The sequence below is a fragment of the Camelus bactrianus genome, chromosome 6 (assembly GCF_048773025.1).
Source record: "Camelus bactrianus isolate YW-2024 breed Bactrian camel chromosome 6, ASM4877302v1, whole genome shotgun sequence".
NCBI classification, from domain to species: Eukaryota; Metazoa; Chordata; class Mammalia; order Artiodactyla; family Camelidae; genus Camelus; species Camelus bactrianus.
Window position 1 is genome coordinate 85332427 of NC_133544.1, and position 7268 is coordinate 85339694.

A 7268-nucleotide genomic window follows, 5' to 3' on the forward strand; every position below is an offset into this window, starting at 1 on the left:
TTAACATGGTTTGAGAGTTTGAACTTTGGAGTCACATTAGAAGGAAGGAAGAAGGGCTAAGTTTGGTTCCTTGCTCTGCCACATGAGGCCTGGAGCCTCAGTTTCCTCACTGGTCAAGTGTGGATAATAATATTCACCACAGAAGTCTGTTACGAGGATTCACTGCAACACATGCATTTTCATCTGTAAAGTGCGACGTATAATGACCACACCATTAGATATTAGAACTGACAGTTGTAGAAAATGATAACAGACAGTGAACGTGGAAATTGAGGTGGACGCCAGTCAGGCTGAAAATACGGTAACCATCCCCTTGAAAGCAATGCCATTTCCGTGATGACTAACCAGCCAGCCCAGAAAAGGGCTCCCAACTATATCTCAACATGGACATCAATTCTTTGGATTCATTTTCTTGCCCTCAATTTTTTTTGGAAAAAAAGGTGAATCGGAAATTACAATCCCTCAGTAAATATTAAATCATCTGAGTTTTATCTACAATATAGTAAATCCACCCATTGATTCTCATTGTATACAACGAAGATGTTGAGATTCACCCTGATTAGCAATATCCTCAACCATGAAGGAAATATTCAGGCTTATTTCACAAAATTTATATTCTAAGGCAAGACATTTAGCAGTGTCATTATTCTAAGTGAGCTATGTGCAAATCTTCTGTCCTTCACACTGTGGCCTTACGTCTTTCTGCTGCCCCACTGCCACGGGTAGCACAATAGTTATGATGTGCTAGGGGTGGGATTGCTTCAAGAACAAGACACAGGTCTTGCCCTCAAGAAGGTTTTAGCCTAGTGATGTCAACAGACAAGTAACAGGCAGTTACAACAGTAGTGATTACTCACATAGGAACTGCTTCGTTGCTTTCTGATAATCTTTGAAAGGAAATTCTTTGAGCCAGCTATGAAATAACTTAGCAGTCAGTTGGGCCATATTCAGACTAGCAGGGGAAAAGTCACACTGAGCTCATATTCTGCACCCGTGTGAGAGTTTTGCACATAGCACTGAGACACCAGCCCCGACCCCCATGCTGAGGGGCAGGCAGTGCATGCCCGTTTTGCAGTAGAAGTAACTGAGACAGAGCAGCTGGGTGGTGAGCACAGGGTCTTATTACGATCAAAGGAGAGTCTGTCTCTCACCCAAATCTTGCTCTTTCAACAGCACCGCTTACACGTGAGCAATGCGCCCAAGTATATGAAACAACTTTCACTCACCCCTTCAACGCCGCTGGGAGTTCCTGAGGTCGAGAGTGAGGATGTTTCACTCAAGGTGGGTCCAAGTCCCAGGCAGGGTCTGACAGCCACGCTCAGGCTTTTTTCAAAATGAGCCAACAGCGCTACCTTCCAAGCACCTCCTAAGATAAAAGAGAATGTCCTGTGGGTCTTGGCAGTAGTGACAAGAGGTTAATGGCACATTTGGCTTCAACATTCCTGCTGTGAGTTGCAGGTCTGCCTGTATATCTATGTAAGTTTGAACAAATTTCTCATCTGTAAAGTTGGAACAATACCTACCTTATAGGACAACATATTAAATCAGATCATGTCTAAAAAGTGCTTCTTAAGCATAAGCCCTGGCAGTGACTATTAACTCTCTCTTTGTATTCTTCGGACATTTCCAAAGGGAGTGTAATGTCAGGGGATTGTTTGGAAAAACTCAGTGCAAGGTGGACTTAAACATTAGGAAGGTTAACTCTGAAGGGTTCTATACATCACACCAATAGGCCTATGCATGTATCTTTTGGAAGTTTTGGGACCCCTGCAGGCCATCTCTAGGTTTTTTCAGTTTGTACCTCATAGTACCTAACAGAATAGTAAGGTGCTACTAGTAACTGAATGGTTAAGAGTTTGCAGTACTAATAACGCACTTTACTGGAAGTGCAAGCCATACACTGTCCCCTTCTCCCCAGCCCAGCATCACAGTTTATTAGAAGTCCCAGTTCTTTAGTGCCTTACGACACTGCCAACATGACGATCTGGCTGTGTAGCCAAGGGGCTATCCTTTGAGTGTGAAATAATTTCTTCACTGTTTCTGTTTGCACTAGATCCTCACCCAGCAGAAGCCAATAACCCAAGTCCAGGAGGATCCTTGCAGATGTTGACTTCCCTAATGCCTCCAGCCAGTTCTGGTCTCCGCGGCTCTTCCCACCAGAGCTGCGCCTGGGCTGTCCGTGGACTAACGAGGGACCTCCCTCTTGCCCATCAGTTCCGGGACATCTGGGATGTCACTAGAGAGCCAGTGAATTAAAAGCATGCCTCGGATGCAAATGTGTCCAGTCAGTTGTTCTGCATTTGAAGGAGTAAACAAAGTAGGTTTGGTTGTTTTTGTTGTTTGGTAAAATCAAGTTTTCAATCTTATGCGCTCTCATCTTTTCATCCCCTCTCCCTTGACATACATCCTTTGTTTTTAGAGGGTAGCATGTCCAAAGGGAAGTTATACTACGTAGAGTGCTTTTGATGAACAAAAATGTTACTGTCATACTGGCTTAACAATTAGGAAATTTGCTGCTTAGTAGGACCTGAGGTTCAGAAGTGGGGTGGGATCCAGGGTTAACGTAGCAGCTCGGTCACCAAGGAGCCCAGTTCTCTGGGCCTCTTAGCACCGCCATCCTCTGTGTCCCCTTCACCTCACACCGGCTCCCCTCCAACAGACGAGGCAATGCTCAGAGGAAGAGAAAGATAATGTCTCTCTTGTGTCCATATTTGTATATCTTAGCAGCTGACAGACTTCCCCTCGTATGTTATTGGCCAGAGTTGGCTTCCACGCCTATTCCCAAACAAATCCCCAGCAAAGGCCAACGGGGTGACCATCACTGGCCCCAGCGAATAGAGAGAACATACTTGGGGATGGAATGGGTATTGAGTCAGCAAGTCACAGGCACTATTTGAAACCTGCAGTTTCAGGTTGGTGCCCACTTCAGTGCCATGAACGCAGCTGGCTCTTAGTACACGGTTGACAGTAATGGCATCTGAGATTTAGATTTTTACTACTCAACCTCCTGCTGCTGCTTTGAGGCTCCCCAACACCACAGTCTGGCTCAGCACAAGCACAGACCAATTTTGAGGATTCCATACTGTAAACTCGTGACATCTATCAATGCTACAGCACAAAGGAGGGAAGTCGAGAATGGCCCAAAGCCCTGCCCTGCGGTTTGGCAGGTCTCCCCAGGCTCTTGTCCACATCCCTTCCTGAAAGTCAGAGCAGATGATTAGCGAAGAGCTGGCTTTCTCCATCCAGCTCATGCAGAGAGGGGATTCCTAAGCTGCATTCCTCTGGGCAGGCCTTTCTGCTTTCTGTGGCACCGAGTGCCCACAGGTTAGCTGTGAGTATCGAATGAGGCCGAGACAGTATCGCCGTGGTCACTGGAATCGTAAAATCAAGTTATCCCGTCATTCCCCTCTTCCTTCGAGGGGGAAAGAGTTTGGAACACACGGCCCATCAAGACCTTTCCTGTTTCTGATGTCTCTATCACAGACTTGGCTCCAAAGGTTAAATGTTTTGGATTACAAAATGTACATTATATGGGGGTCTTCCTATAAATCAACAAGGCAGGTATGTTAAACACAGAAAAATATCTACAGCTGTTCTCTTACTCATCCTGCTTGTTATTTAACCCAGCCTGGGCCCTAAGGAACATTTTTAGTTGTACTGTCAACAGTTTCAAAACAAAGAAGAAACTGCAACTGGCAAATGAGGAACCCAGCTGGCCCTCTGTTTAGGCTCCCACTGCATATACTTTAATCCTGACACCTGCAAGCTATTTAATCAGGATTTACAATTGAACATGAAGGATGAGGGGTCCGCGGGGCTATGTTCTTTGTGTTTGGATTGCAAATGATGGAGAAAAACTTTGTTATCGGATGTTGTAGTTATTTGAAGTTGGGTGCCCTCTAACCCACGGGGAACTCAGCATCATTTATCACTCCCCAGAAAAGGCTCAGTTCAGGCAGACGCTGCCCCTCACAGCCCAACATTCTATTTTTTGCTTCTCCCATATTCTAGAGTAAACAAACTTGGAATTTATGAACAATGAGAAAAATAATTTCCAGAGAGCATATGGCAAGAGTAAGTTCTAAGTGAAATAATAAAAGCCCAGTATGGATTTAGACACAAGGCAAAAGGTAGATTAGAGCATTTGCTTGCAATCTGGCCAAGGCCTGCGGTACACAGAGGGTTCTCTGCTTACAAAATGTACCGACTTTCGTGGAAAAGGGCAGAGTCTTGAGCCAGAGGGAAAGTATGGCCATCTTGCCTCCCACACCAGATGTTAAGTGAGAGCTACTTGGAAATGCAAACATCTCCCATGTAAGTGAAGAAAATGCACTCATTCTGGACTTAGAAAAATTGCTTTGGGAATAGCTCTTTAGAACGGAAACTTTCCATCAGTTGAGGGACTTCTGTAATAAAGTGACTGAAAGGAGCCCAGAAAAATGGCTGTGATCACTATACACTGAGTCCGCCCTGGACTGAGTGATTTGGAAGGGACGAAGAAGCAGAAGACAGGGGCCCTGCCCTCATCGAGCTGCCAGTCTACTTCAGGGAAGAAGAAGATCCCAGTTGAGACAATAAGAAAACAGGACAGGACAGCGTGCAATACAGTTTCAGAGGCAGCACTATCACTGTCCCCTGGAGCAGCCAAAGAACGTTTTCCGAAGAACTTAGAGCTTGAGTTGAAGACACAAGAGGTCGAGACAACGGCTCTCAATGTATTTTAGTACAAACAGCCCCAAATGATAGTCCCTGGATATTTACATGGAAAACCTATTAATTGAGAAATCCTGAACAAAAAGTTGCTATGAATTCAATACCACTGAGAACTGTGTGTGTATTTTTTGCTACAGCAGTATCTACAGGCATTTGAAAAACAGTACAAATAGATGTGCTATATTCTCCCAGTCCATGTACAAGGTATGGCTTCCACATGGCTTCCTATCTGTTCCTTGTAACAGCGCTGCTGTTTCACCCCAGGCATCTGTCTGAAGTCTCCAGGCTAGTAAACACTGGCCTAGAGTAATAGGTTTGAGTGCTTGTGAGACTGCCCTCAGAGCAAGTGCCTCATAAATTGGGCAGGTGGTCCTGTTGATACTTCGGGAGCAGTGGCCAAAGAGCACTGGCGCTTGGTTGTGGCTTTAATGGCAACTTTCCTTCAACATCTCTACCAGCAGGTCAGCACCTTGAGTGATTCCTTTCTCATCTCCCTGTTGCAAGATGCTCAGGTTAGTGAGTGGCATAAGTTTACAGGAATCTAGAGTCGAGGCTGGGAATAATGGACCACATCACCGACTGCCTTCCACTGAACCTGGACCAGCTTACACGGAAAATTCCACCAACATGAAGAACCCATGTCTTTTAAAGACCACCAGAGAACTAGGTTTAAAGGTATCTCTCAGATACTCCTAGTCCAATGAATAAAGAAGACACTGTTTTTTTCTTAATGCTCAAGTAACATAGGCTTGCTTTTTTTGGTAAACATTCAAAATATAGGAAAACACAGACAAAAACTCAGCCAGTATTCTGTTGTGATCATTTTGGCATGCATCTTTCTGGTTTTTTTTTAATGCATGCATGCATACATGTGAATAAATACTTTTTACAAAACTAGAATCATTCTGTACACATCATTTTATAATCTGATTATTTTCATTTAGTATATTGAGTTTAGTTGCCTTGTCCATACATGTTTTCTAAATCCCAGTTTTTAATGACTGCATATTTGATCACATGGCTTTTCCATCCATTTTTTAGTCAACCTTTTTGTTACACATTTAGGTTGTTCCCAGCTCTTCTAAACCTTAGACAGTGTAGTGATGAACATATTTTTTAAAATCTTTATACTTATTGCTAAGAAAATGCAATTTCGATCTGATCAAAATATCTTGAAGTCTATGGTCTAGTCCCAGATTTTACCACCTCATTTTGGCTTGCTACCAGTTTTGTATTCTGTTTGGGATCTCGGCATTTAGCCGTTGGCCAAAGTCCACAGAATACGAGGCGATGAGGTGGATTCTTCCCAGATGAGTTGAAAGAGTCAGAAGAACAAGCCTCATCCTCATCCTCCTCTTCTGGGAGGCTGAAGAGACAGGGCACCGCCCAACATGTAAGCGGTAGGTGGGGGAGGAATTCGGATGTTGAAACTCCCTGCTTGGACAGCGAGAATGCTCAGGGTGGGACTCAGTACTTCAGCTCTTGCTTGGAGAAGGAAGTGTGGGCTGGGTCACCACTGAAGGGTCCATTCCTACCCAGGGGCAGTGGGATTGGAGCCTCCAAAAGTGACGGTGCTTTTCTTACTTCCTTGTCTTTCTTCTATGGTTTTACTCACTGCAGAGCTGACATTTTAGGGTTGGCTGAATAGTAGTGGGGGCTACTGCAATGGGGTTTTGCAAGAGGGAGAAAGATAGGGAGAAAGAAGGGGCCAACTCGGAATACACCAAGGAAGAGTGGGGATTTAGAGCCAAGGAGCAGGGTTGAGGGTCGGTGGATGAAAAATTACTGAGATGTAGGGTAGTTCTTTGCTCAAATGACCTTCCAAGACTTTTGCTAAAGGCAGACCAGCGTGGTAAGATACCCCGGTGGGGGCTGATGAATTTGGACAGTTATCAAAGATGATCAGAACAAGAGTGGGGCATTTATACTAAATGAATATAGCAAGCTTCTTGCTAAAACTGGAATAAGCTGGCCAAGGACAGAGCCCAAGGTCGGAGCCTAGTCAGAGGAGCCAAGTTTGGTCAAGAAGAGTGTCTCTGTCAGCATCTGTCTCCTGAATTGTCAAACCTCTTATCCTGTGAAGTTTTTCAGTTGAGTTTTTCCCTCAGGGAAACAAGCGTGAAGTTCAACTTTTAGGGAGAGATTTCCATGTGATGCTTTTCAGTCCCCATTTCTTTCTATTTCCCTGCCGTGCTCTCTCCACTCCTCATCCCATCACTTCTTCCCGTCCTTCCACCTCCCCTTCCTGTGCCCTCTGACCTGCACCCCCAGCCCCTCACACCCATTTCCCTTCCCTTACACACTTGAGGGCAGACGTTGTGGAGGCACACGCTCACTCTGTCACAGCGCCGCTTCTCTCTCTGGCACCTCTGGTGGATGGAAGCCTCAGCACCTGATTAGGTCATGGATCTCAAAGCAGCTTCCACCCCTGTGCAGTCTTCCCTCTTCAGCTTACATATCCAACCCGTTCACTGAGTCTCTGCCTCCCACTTAGAATAGTTTTATTCTCACTACATTATAGGATCAGATGTAGTAAGACCATTTGTGTATGAAAG